The sequence below is a fragment of the Choloepus didactylus genome, chromosome 21 (assembly GCF_015220235.1).
Source record: "Choloepus didactylus isolate mChoDid1 chromosome 21, mChoDid1.pri, whole genome shotgun sequence".
Lineage (NCBI taxonomy): Eukaryota > Metazoa > Chordata > Mammalia > Pilosa > Megalonychidae > Choloepus > Choloepus didactylus.
Window position 1 is genome coordinate 48483537 of NC_051327.1, and position 13231 is coordinate 48496767.

At 50.7% G+C, this 13231-nt stretch overlaps 1 protein-coding gene across 2 annotated transcripts in view; it reads left to right on the top strand.

Moving 5' to 3' along the window:
* Positions 1-13231, top strand: part of GSG1L (GSG1 like) — a 249325-nt gene that overhangs the window by 221224 nt on the left and 14870 nt on the right. The gene's annotated exons all lie outside the window — the stretch shown is intronic.

Consider the following 13231-nt stretch of genomic DNA (forward strand, 5'->3'; position numbering starts at 1 on the left):
TGGATGGATAGGGGGATTTCAGAAGTTAGAGATCTCCTTAGGCAGAACTCCCTCTAAGAAACCTAGTGAAGACACTTAGAGCACAGCAGCCTGAAGCCTGGGCTTTCTGAGCCTTCTCTTAAGGCAGCAAGTTCAATGGTCCTGCCATATTTGCCTCACTCTCTACTCCTCTCCTCCTAGATCCATCCAAAAATGCTCTTATGGACCAGCCACTACCCAATGTGGCTCCAATCTGTACCCCATTACCTACTCTAGTCTCTTCTGGGCTGTAAGGGGCAGCTGTTGGGCCCGGCCATTCACTCCTAAGTCCTCTTTTAGAACATCCCACATCCCAGAGCAGATGTGCTCATGTGCATAGCAGGCCCCACATAATAGCAGCATATGCTACTCTCTGAGCTCCATCTGCCTCCCAGGCCTGTCTCAGTCAGTGGCAACAGAGACAGGGACAGGGCTGCTTGACTCACATCCCGGCCGTGTTCCAACTTGTCCTGCCTGGGCCCTTGTCCCTGGAGGGCCCAAGAATTGTATATCTGGGCCTGGGGCCCCCATATGCTCCCTAGCTTCTCATCTTGGGAGAGGAGAGATGGAATAACAGTCCTCAGCCAGAGTCAACCATTTCAACTGCCATTTGTTGAGCACTAGTTGTGTATCATGTCCTGAGCCCAATGCATTCAGTTTCATCCTCAAGAACTCCCGATGCAGTTAGTACTGTTGGCCTCATTTTACAAATGAGGACAGGCTCAGAGAAGTTAAGACACTTTATAAAGGTTGCACAGCAATGGATTGAGAATTGGGACCCAGTTCTACTTGGCTGTCTCTGGGACTAAAGAAAGTCAGAGCTGGCAGTGCTCCTAAGGATCAGGCCATCCAGATGGAAGAGGCAGAACCAGGGTCAAACGCAGGCAGTCCAGCTTGAGTTCATGCAGATGCTGCCATGCCTGCCTGTTTCTGCTCAGCACTCAGCTGCTGGCTTCTTACTGCAAGTACATGTGTCTCCTGGCCCGAGAGCTCCCTTTGACCCAGGAGCATGCTCTGTCCACTTGTGAGGCTCATTGGACGCTCCGGGAAATTGAGCAACCCTCCAGGAGCAACCTTCAACCTTCCGCTGGTGGGAATTGGTGGGTGAGACACCAGCCTCCCCACCCTTGGGTGAGACGACTCTGAGGCATGCTCTGTACCGCCCCCTAGAGGTCCCCAGCGGCACTGAGCCCCAGTTGCCCTCAGCAGGAACCTGCATTTTAACACACCCCTTCTTGGCTCCTTGCCCATCTCACATCCCCTCTTTCCTACACCGTATCTCCTGGGACCACCTCCCAAATAAACTACTTGTGCCCAAATCCTTATCACAGGGTGTGCTTGTGGGGGAACTTGAATTGGACATGCAGTCTTGCCTTTCAGCGGCGGTCGAGGAACTGGGCTCTCCGAGGGGCACCGGGAAGGGTTTTAAACAAGGAATCACATGGTGGGATGTGGCGGGGGGCATACAAGGTCTTCTCTCTGACTGCTGCAGATCCCGTCACCTCTCCGCTGCCACGTGAGCCTCCTTTCGGTCCCTTGAACATGCGAAGCCCATTCCCACCTCAGGGCTTTTGCACATGCTGGCTCCCCACCCCTGGAGTGTTCTTCCTGCAGATCCTCACACAGCCGGCTTACTCGGGTTTCAGTTCGGATGTCACCAGCTCAGTGAGACTTCCCTAATCTCTTGGACTGAATCTGCACCCCGCATACACATGCACTCTGTCCTGAGCCCTTTTTACCCCATTGCTATTTTTCCATAGCATCTGACTCAACCCAGCATTATCCTATTTGTTTATTGGTTTGACAGTTCACTGTTTATAGACTGGAGGCTCCATGATGGAAAGCCTTGGCTGCCACATACTAAGTGCTCATTAAATGTATTTTGGTGATTGACTGAATTCTTCTCTTGGGAGCTTTCAGCCCTGACTCCCTCATGGCCTTTCGGCTCCAGACCCCACTGTCACCTGGCAGATTCAGCCTCCTGACACTCCCTTTCCAAAGTCCCCGAGAGAGATGGCGACTGCCCAGTGTGTGTCGGGCATCCGGCCCCCCGTCAGTTGGCCGTGGCAGGGGGAAGGGTGACTGGTATCCAGGCTGGCCTCGCCTAAGATCGTGGACAGAGCATGCTCACCCCAAAGGGGCGATGGCCAGCAAAGCGCAGGTCCATAGAAAGTACTCAGTAAATGTTTATTGCAGGAATATATATAGCCTGGTGTCAAAAACCACTTCATTAACACAGAAATCAGTTGTTGCCTTGGCTGGGGAGCTCCACCTCCTTGGGCATCCGGAGGAGAAAACAGCACTTCTCTGTACCCCTACAGCAGGAAGCTGCCATGTGTTGGTGCCCCAGTTTGGACAGTTCCCCAGTGATGTGGGAGAAGATGAATGCTTCCTAGCAGAGGTGTATGAGGTTGCTTTGCATGTTCATAGCTTGAACATGTTATGCACAGGTTCACCAAATTTGATTTCCCTTCCCCTCTGAGGAAAGCACTTTGGCTTAGCCCGACTCTAGTGTGTGTGTGTGTGTGTGTGCCTTCCCTACCAAGAGCTCAGAGTGCGTAGACAGATCTTCACGGGTCTGCAGGGTGGCTCCGAGCAGGGCTGAGGTCCCGCAGTGACCAGTGTCCCTGAAACTGCAGCCGGGGACACAAAGGAAGGAGACCCATGGTCTCCTCTGCCCAGGTTTCCAACTCCTCGGGGGACATAGAAGGGTATTGCAGAAAAGCAGGGTGTTTGAAGGCCCCCAGACCTAAGTGAGGATTTCAGATCCACTGCTGTGTGACTTGGGGCAAGGCACGGAGCCTCTCTGAGACTGTTTCCTCTAACCCATGACGGGAGAATCCGGAGCTCCCAGAGCCTTGGGAAGGCTTCAGTGGGAAAATCCATGTCAGGTGCTGGGATAGCCTGGCCTGTGGTGGGTGCTGTGTGAGCGTGAGTCCCTGTCCCTCCTGGCAGATTCCAGAGGGAAGTATGAGCTTGTCAACGATTAGCTGTGACTGGAGATGGAGTTTTAAATAATACTGCAGACTCTTATATTAAGAACCCCAGCAAATGCTTACATCGTGTTTACCCCATGCCAGGTACTCTTCTAAATGCTTTAGGATGTTGCTCAGTTCATTTCCACAGCAGCTCTGTGAGGTGGGTACTATTGTGGCCATCCCCATTTATAAATGTGGAATTTGAGGCACAGAGAGGTAAAGACACCTGCTGCAGGCCACACAGCTGGATAAGTGGCAGAGTGGGATTTGAACCCAGGTGGGCTGGGTCTCTGCCTGCACTGAGGCAGGGCCTGGGCGTCCACGGGTGAGTGAGGTGAGTCCCACCGAGGAGCCACTGACAGTTGGAGGGGGCGGGAGAGGTGAGAGGGCTGACTGCGGAGTGAAGGTGTGAGATGACGAATTGGGGAAAGGGAGCGTGGCCTCCCCCCTCCCCACCCCCTTCCCGCCCACCTGCACCTCTTGTTCCCATCAGCAGGGGAGGCCGGGGATCATTTGGGGGATGGAGGGGGGGCGTTCACCCAGGCCCCTCATGCTGCCCTGCTGACTCAGGACAAGATGGTGCCATGTGAGATGTGGGGACAGGCAGGGCCACCCTGAGCCCAGTGCCACTGAGTCTTTTCTCTGCAGTGTCCTCCGGTATATCTGGGCAGAGGCTGGGCAGATTCTGAACGGTTCTAGGGGGTGAAATGTGGTGCTGTGTAGAGGGAAAGGTGTGAGAGTGCACACACATGGATGTTGGGGTGAGGGGTGGCGCCCACATCTCCAACTCCATGTAGCCCCACCTGTGCCAACTCCGAGAAACGTCCAGAATTAAACCCACCTGGCGTCGCCCTGCCTGTCGTCCCCAGGGAGGGCATCTTAATCAAGCCTCCCGAGGGGAGGGTCGGAAGCTGCTGAATAAAAGGTAAATATTTGCAGCTCGCGGCTGTCTCGAATACTTAATGTTCAGGTCTGGTTTAACAACGTGTGGAGATGAGACCTGTTGGATTGGACCCTGGAGGGAATTCGGCTGCAGCGGAACACACATGCCCGCCTCACGCGGGAAGGCTGTGGTGCTCTGGGGAGCAAGAAAACACCCTTGGAACTTTCTAGAAGGGCGCTCCTGCTGCTCATTGAGCCTCCTCGGAGAGACCCTTCCAGCCTCCCCCTTCACCCTGGATCAGTTCCTCTGTCGAGTCACCGTCCTCCTCACTCTGAAATTACTTGTTTATTTACTTACAGTTGCATATGTCTGCCTCCCCCCCAGGTGCACTGCATGAGAGCAGAGAGCTGGTCTTTCTCGGTTTCCACTCTGTCCGCCTGGAATATTATATGGGCTCAATATTATATTATTAATTATTATCAATAATGAATTATTTTGTGAATTACAGCAAAAAGTTATACAGTGCTTCCTGTTGCCAGGCGCTCTTTTAAGCACCTTACATGTTTAACGCTTTAGAGTCACGAAGAAGTAGAACAGGGTTATAATGAGCTCTGCAATTTACTAGCTATGAGTCCCCGGGCAAAGTCACGCCACCTTTCCGAGCTTCGGCTTTTCTGCTTGGGAAAATGGGCTAGTGCTACTCAGCTCCACTGCAAGGCGGGCATGAGATGATGCAATTAAGTTTCTGGCACAAAGCGGGTGGTCCGCCTCTCCCCAGTGCCCCGTTCCCCTCAGAGACCTTTCTCTGTACTGGGCAAACAAGAAGGGTCACGAGAAAGGGTCAAGGCACAGGCTGTAAATGGCGGCCCTTGGAGAATCCTGCCCAAAGATGTGCTTTGTGTGGCCCCCCTGGTGGTTTTAAACTTCTTAATTGTTGGTTTTGTGCTCTCACTGGACTCCAAGGCTAGGCACAGAGCAGCCGGACACCCAATCCCGGGGGAGACTGGCATGGATGCAAATCCCTCCCAACCAGTGAGGGGCTGACCCACCTCCTGGCTCCACGCACGTCTCAGGGTTGGGTTCGAAGACGGGCACCCAAGCCCCACACCCCACCTCCCAGTGTTCTCTCACTCCTCTCTTTTGCAGAGAAACTTTCTGAAGGGCTCATCTTTACTTCTTCACCTCCCACTCACTTCACAACCCACGCCAATCTGGCTACCCCACTCCCACCCCACCAGAACAGCTCCCAGCAGCCAGGGCACTGCAGGCCCCATCCTTGAATCCCTCTCTTTCCCTGGCTCCCAAGAGCTGCCCCTCCCAGCCTTCTCTCCCCTCTCCCACAGGTCCTTCTCTGTTTCCTTTACAGGATTGTCCTCCTTATCTCTTCATCTAAGTGCTGATGCTCCCCGGGTCCAGTGCTTTGCCCTCTACTCTCTCCTGCATTAGCCCCTGAATCCTACAGCCTCAGTGGCCACACAGGGGCCAGGGACTCCCCAAGTCCACTCCAGACTGCCGTCTCTATGTCCAGTGGCCCCCTTGGTGTTCCTGCTTTGGATTCTTAAATCCATGTTAAATCAATCTATCCAAGCCTGAACTCATTCACGATATTCTCCCCTGCCCTAACCTAGTCCTACTTCAGCATCTTTCTCTGTAAATGGCATCGCTTGTGCAAGCCAGATAACCTGTAAATCCTGACCAACCCCTCCCTCTTCTTCGCCCCCCATCCAAGTTCAAATCATTGCAAGTCCAATGGATTTTCTCTCCTACACATTTCTCAATTGGTCCACGTCTCCATCCCAGCCCAAGTCTGCATCAGCTCTTACCTGGATGAATTCAACAACCTCCTAGGCGCTCTTTGCACATCCATCTCTGCCTGCCTCTAATGGTCCTCTACACAGCAGCCCGGATGCCACTTCAAGACTAGGCAGATATGATCAGGGTAATGTAACATTCATCTTTCTGCCTGAAACACCTGGGGGACTTTCCAGAGCCCCCAGGACAAAGACCCAACGCCTCACTGTAAACCTGCAGCACTTCCTCCATTCCCAGACTCCACGTGGCCACCAACCAGCTTCCTGGCTTCCTTGTTCTTGTAACTACCCATCCTTCTTCTCTCAACTTAACTGTCAACCCCTGACCTGACCAAATACCCCTTGCACGTCCTCTCACAGGCCCCGGACCCTCCTTTGCTGCCCTAGTCACAGGTTAACGTTGCATTTATTTATCATAAGCTCCACGGGGCAGGAACCCATGTCAACTCACCTTGCTAGTCCCAAATAGTCAGATGGCTGGAGACAGTGACGAAATGCAGAGAGGAGGGCCTCTCTGAAAGGGCCTTTGGGTGTGTCGCCGGCCAGTCTGTTAGGCTTGAGTGCCCTTGACCCTCTGGGAGCTGCCAGTTGTCCTAATTCATGACACTTCCCACCCTTTCCAACCAAGCTAAAGAGCGTCAGGCCTCAGGCGTCCCCGTCTCTGTCACCTTGCTCATCTCTCTCCTTCCTGTAGCCACATCTGGGCTGCAGAAAAGACCTTTGAGACAAAGTAAATCTGAAGGTTTTCCCGGCACCCGCCAAGCACTTGTAGTTGGAGGAGCCTCCCTAGAGACCGTGGAAGGTGGGGATGGGAATTTGGGGTGGGGGCTTCACGAAGGCTAGTGAATATTTATGTTGCAAGTAATCATTTCTAACCTGGGTGGTTCTGAAAATAGCCTCTAGATGCTCATATCTTGATGTCGCTTTTTAAAACCCAAATTGGAAGAAAAGGAGACAAGAAGTCTAAACTGCACAGAAAGATTAGGCTTAAGCCCCAATCTCGTGGGTAGCTTTATCTCCTTCTCTGTTATTTTCCAAATGTTTCACATTATGATTATATTATCCAGAAAATGGGCAAAGGGAAAACAAAAAAAAAAATCGTTTTTAAAAAAACACATTTATTTCCTCTTATCTCGGGATGGCACTTTGACATGATGTTATGGAATCTTAATTTACTACCTGTGGTCATTGATTTGCCAAAATCCCTTTTAATTCTATTGCTCACTCCACTGCAAATGGATCATTTAAAATCAGTGTGTGCTTTGTCCTCTGCAACTGTTGCCCAGATATTGGAACTCGGAGACGTGTTCAATCACAGCTCTGCCTACCTCATCTGCTTTCACTGCTTTGAATGTTACTTCTCTGCAACCCCTTGCACTTCATCATCACTCGTCGCTTTGCTGTTTATTCTTGAGAGGAGCGCGGTGCCCAGGAGTTAGAGACGGCGCCGTGGAGGTTGCAGGGACCTCACGCTGTGAGATCACTGGCCCACAGCAGCGTGGAAGGAATCCGAAGGGGACATAATGGCTCTCAAAATGGAAAACCGTGAAAGGAAAGTGGCAGGAACAGCTGGAGTGGTTGGCCACTCCCTGGATGCCCATGATTTCTCCAAAATATCAGCCATTTGGAGGAAAATGCAGGATGGGTGGGAGTTGCCTTGGAGGGCTCGGAGCTGGTCCTCGTGGTCCCTTTCAGTCCTGCTGGCCCTTTGATGATGCCCATTTGTGACCAGGACTTGTGGGGAGGAGATTGGGGGCCTGGGACCCATGGGAGGGTGGCGGGGCTGGCGCTCGGCAGTTTCCCACAGGTGTCCAAAGCCAAGGTGCTGGGCCCAGGCTGCAAACGTGATCTGCAGACCAACAGCATCGGCCCTACCTGAGCACTTGTTAGAAATGCAGAATTTCAGTCCTCCACCCCAGACCTTCCGAATCAGAATCTGCATTTTAATAAGCTCTGTGGGTGATTTCAGGTACATTTAAAGTTTGGGATGTGCTGGACCAGAGGACAGAGCAGACACAGCCCTGGTCATGGGGTCAGGATGTGGACGTGGCCTGCAGAGGCCAGTAGATAAAGAAGGGTCCTAGAGCACAGTGCTACTCAAAGTGTGTGCTCTGGACCGGTGTCCGCTCGCAAACATCCGTGAGGAGTTAAGTTCAGAAATGGAGGATAAGCTTTAGAAACTTTTACAGCAATTTGACATTGCTGGGATAGCCACACCTGCTTTTTGGGTGTGGTGTCTTTTTTTCTGTTTTGTTTTCTAGTAACTCATTTTTATTGTGCTTTATATAAGAATTGGTCCACATGGATTGAAAATTAAGGGATAAAAACCCACGAGTCGTTTATCGCAGAGAGTTTGAGAAGCACAGCATATGGACGGTCTGTTCCTGCCAGTCAGTGGCTGGAGAGCTGGGGAACAGAAGCCAGCCCGGGGCCTGGGAGAGCGGGGCTGGCTTTGAGAATGGTACAGACAGGACCACGTGGGGTGTTGAACATGCCAGGAGCTCTGTGCCAGGGAGGAGCCTGGCACCCATGCCCTGGCACCCGGACATAAGGTCTGGCGGGCAGCCTGCTGATGTCCCCGGCTGCCGATGCCCAGCCCGCCAGGACCTCGTTGGGTTCTGGAGTTAGGCATGCTGGACTGCAGGGGCCTCCGGAGGGGAGAACAGCTCTGGTCCACCATCGATTGTTGTTGCTCCAAAAGCGTCCTCCTTGCTTCCGTCACTTACCTGCATCCTTCTCTTTTCTTGCAGAGAGTGATTGCGGTTGTGGGTTCTTCGGGTCAGTGGCTTGGTGGCTGTGCATTCACCCCTGAGGGCTGTTTGCACAGCTGCTGGCAGCTCTGGGACAGTCAGAATTGGGCTGTTCTGAATCCCACTTTCCCCTGGGACTTCCTAATGCAGGGTGCACCCAGGATGGGTCTGTTGGAAAGTCCTTTGCTTGCTGGGTGAAGAGGAAACAAGCTCAAGCTCCAGGGACAGAGAAGCCTAATTTCTAATGCCAGCCCTGCTGCTGGCCAAGCTGCAGGCATGTGCTGGAGCCAGCTCTGACTGTGTACATCTCTTCCCAGTTCTACAGTCAGTGATGTCATGTTGGTGACTTCAAATTGGCATGGTGGGGGAACTTTCACCACGGAATTCGGCAAGCTCTGCAAATTGGAACTCTGTTTTTTGTTTTTTGTTTTTTGTTGTTGTTGTTTGTTTTTTCTTAACCTCAATTTTCACATCCATAAAATGGGGATGATTGTGACGGTGAGCACACAAGTTTGAAGAGGTGTCAACAGACCCAAAATAACAAAGGCTTAAACAATTTAGAAGTTTATTGCTCTCTCTCCCAAAAGACGATAACAGGTCCCTCTGTTATCGTCACTTTTCCCTGGGGTTCCCACGCCTTCCTGGGTGAACAGCTCACTCTTGGCTTCCACTCTGACTGTCCTTGCCCCCACTTTTGGGAGACTCTGACTCTCCAGGTGCACAAGACTGGGCTGTGTCTCCCTGTGGGTTCCCTTAGCCCTGAATCCAGAGCCTCTGGATACTTTGAAGCCTCTTCTTGCTCCTTCCAAAACATCTCTTTCCTGAGGCAACGGTGGTGGCTTCAAGTCAAAATGACCAAAAGGAAGAAAGAGGTGTGTACCGTGGCGGGGGCGCAAGTTGGTTAATATATTCAACTAACATCCTTCCGCAGCTGGAAGTAGGAGGTGGAGCTGAATGTGGAGTCACAGAAGGTTCTACAGATGAGGAAGATGAAAACAGCAGTAGTAGTATTAGTAATAATAATAATAATTAATAATAATAAAATTTGTTGAGCACTTACCATGTGCCAAGTGGTATGCTAAGCATGCTAAATAGAGCTTTACAATTATTAGCTCTTAGTCCCTAAGACGTAGGCACTATTATCATGCCCATTTACCATATGAGGAAATTAAGACTCCGAGAGCATGGCGGGGGGTCCCAGCTCAGAGAGTGGTAAGTGGTGGAGCCGCCTCTCCAGCCCTTCAAAGCCTGGAAAACCGTGGCGCGGAGTGGGAAGCCACACGGGATGCAGTGAGTGCACCCAGCACCCATCTTCTGGCAAGCAACACGCCATCAGCTCTTCAAGCCCTTGTTTGGATTGGTGGGTCTCCTCATGTCACCATTAAAAAAGAAAAAAGGCCTGGCTTCGGAAGGCACGTGGTATGTCCTGCAGTAAATGCAATCAAAGGAAATCACCTAGCGGCATTTGCAGTTGTGCTTTCCTTCGCACCCAGAGCTCGGCAGCCTCGGACGACCCTCACTGGCCTCCCCATCTGAGCCCCTCTTGGCTTCAGGCTGTTCATCCTCATTTTCTTGCCTGCCTTCTTCCTTCCCTCCCTCCCTCCTTCCTTTCCAGCGGGACTGGAGGGACTTTGTGCCAGGCACCGTCCTGGACCCTGCGGCTGCAAGCAAAGAACGGGATAAACTCCATCCCTCCTCTCTCTGAATTTACACTTTCCTGGGGAAGACGGGCTATTGAACAAGTTGAAAATAATAGCAATTAGCATGTTCTGAGCCCTTACTCTTGGACAGGCGCTATGCTTTGGTCCTCACAAGAGCCCAGTGGGGTGGCTGCCGTGGCTATTACAAGTATTATTGCTTCTACCATACGCCCATGGCACACAGAGAAAACTTGACATCCAGGGTGGTCACAGAAGCTGCACAAGGTCAAGGAAGCTGCACAAGGTCATGCTGCCCATTGATTGCAGAGCTAAGGTTCCAGCTCCTCACTCCAGAGTCCAAGCTGTCGATCATGCTGTGCTGGTTTGGAGCTGTTATGTACCCCAGAAAATGTCACGTTCTTTTAATCCATTCCTGTGGGTGCAGACCTATTGTGGGTGGGACCTTTGGTTGGGTTGTTTCAATTGGGTTGTGAACCAGCACAGTTCAAGGTAGGTCATAATCCTTAACTGGAGTCCTTTATGAGAGGATAAAAGGCAGAGAGAGAGAGAGAGAGAGAGAGAGAGAGAGAGAGAGAGAGAGAGAGAGAGAGAGAGAACAGGGAGAAATAAAATATACTAGAAATGGATTGGCTTTTACAATGGAGGTTTAATAAGTTACAACGTCCAGTTCTTAGGCTGTGAAAATGTCCAAATTAAGGCATCAGCAAGAGGATACCTTCTCTGAAGAAAGGCTGCTGGCATCTGGGGCTCCTCTGTCAGGCAGCAAGGCACATGGCTGGCATCTCCTGGTCCTTTTTTAGCCTCACCAGGGTGTTTCTCTCCCTGCTCTCTAAGTGGGCTCAGCCACTTGCCTGACTTCTGCTGAGATCCTGCAGAGCTGTTATTTTCACCGAAGATCAGGAGGAGAGGACATGGCTCAAGGAAACCAGCTCTTTCCAGAATAGCAGTACAGCATGGTAGTAAGATGGACAGACCTGGGTTTGGATCTCAGCTCCCTCTGCAAGAAGTGAGCTTCAAAATGCAGCTCGAGCATCGCTTCTTCTCTGAAACCTGTTCTGGTCCCCTCCATGAGTGGGTCTCAACCCTGGCTGCACATTAGAATGAATCACCTGGGTATTATTTTTTTAAGAACCCCCAGCAATGGGTAGGTGTGGTAGAGCCACCAGGGGTCGGCAAGCTACAGCCCGTTGGGCCAAATGTGGCCCATGGTCTGTTTTTATAAATAAAGTTTTATTGGAACACAGCCACACTTATTTGTTTACGTCTTGTCTATGGCTGCTTTCCGGCTATGAGGACAGAGCCGGCTAGCAGTGACAGAACTGTATGGCCTGCAAAGCCTCAAATATTTACTCTCTGGATCTTTACAGAAAAAGTTTGCTGATCCCTGGGCCATGGAGTTGTTCTCCTTGCTAACTTTCTTAACAACTTCCTAGCTTAAACCTTAGCACCTTAAGCTAAGATTGTCCATGTGTAAAACAAACACGAGCATCTCCAGGGCAGGGGCGTCTCTGAGACATCACTGTGGTCCTCAAACACCGAACGAGGCGTGGCCCACAGTTCGGTGCCACTATTCAGTGGCAGGGACATTGTCTATGTTAACTGTTGAACTTTGGTCTTCTTGGCTGTCAGGTTAGGGTGACCAGGGAGGGGGTCCCTGGGCCCTTCTCCCCAGGGTGGAGGCTCCCTGCAGAGCCCAGGGGAGTGCTTAGCTTGAGGCCAGGAGGAAGGGGGAGCTTGAGATAAGAAGTCATGAGAATTGGGAGCCTGGGGTGGGTCACAGAATGGGCTCATGGTTAGGGCTGGGAATTGTGGGAGGAGTGGCATCTATTAACCCAAAGGTGCAGGAGACACCAGGCAGCTGGCTCTCCAGGAGGAGGGTGGGCTCAGTCACCTGGTTTCATCTCCCATCTGATGTGTGAATCCAGTTCCAGCTTCAGGGAAGCTGACTCTGCTTGAACACCTCTGGTGATGGGAAACTTACCACCTCACTAGATAGACAAGGATGTTCCTCACAGTATTGTTTGAAAGAGTGAAAAACTGGAAGCAATTAATTACCTGTCAGTTGATTAAAGTAACTATTCTTCTCATACAAACACGAGAAAGAGAATGAGATCTATGTGTACTGATACAGAAAGATGATGAAAATATGTGTAAGTAAAAAATAATGAGACAAAACAGTATGCTTAATTTGAATCTCCATATTTAATAGATATTAAAATATATTTTTTGTCTGTGAATTGTATACAAATTATAATACATATTTTATATAATAGTTCAATATATATTAAAAAGTAATAATTCTGAAAATGATAAATACCAAACTACTAACAGTAGTGAAACCATTACGTGATGGTGTATTTATAGGATGACTTTTGCTCTCTCTATGCAGTTGGATTTTTTTTTTTTTTTTTTTTTGCAACAAGCCAGTGTTATCAGGAAAATAACAAAGATGGTTCCATTAAAAGACCAAAAAGGAGAGAACATCTGCCTTTAAATTGAATTGGAAATGTGCCTTCCTGTAGCATCAGCAGACAAGCCTTCATTCTGTCATTGGGGCCACCCCGGCCATAGGAGACATTTAATAAAGAGAAACTGTTCAGAGTCTGCTCCTGGGAAGCACAGGCCTAGCCCCTGGCACAGTCAGCCTGGACAGTCCCTGCATGGTATTATTCAGCAGCTGTTCTTTTCTAAGTCGTGGTGACAGCTTGCCTGCCCTACTGGACTAGAAGCTCCCTGGAGGCAGACATGAAGAGATAGACATTTCTGCCCTCAACGAAGCATCTGGTGCAAACCACACAGAGTAGGTGTCTCCTTGCCCAGCTCCAAGCTCTGGATATCACTTCGCAATTAGGAATAAGAGGTGAGGGGAAGAGCCAGAGAGGCAGGGATGGGACATTTGCCTTGGAAAGGACTGAGACTTAACTTGCATGAGAGAAAAGAGGCTAGAGGTGAACGAAAGGAAAGACAGTGCTGAGGGCGTTGGAGGGTTTTGGGGAAACATTGACAGTGAGACATGGGTGAGAGGTTTCAGGAGGGCTGCTAGGCATGGAAAGGATGAAGGTGTCATGAAGTGGGGCTGGAGATTGAATTGGAGAACGTCCATTGTTCTTTAAGAACTGCAATAATGACT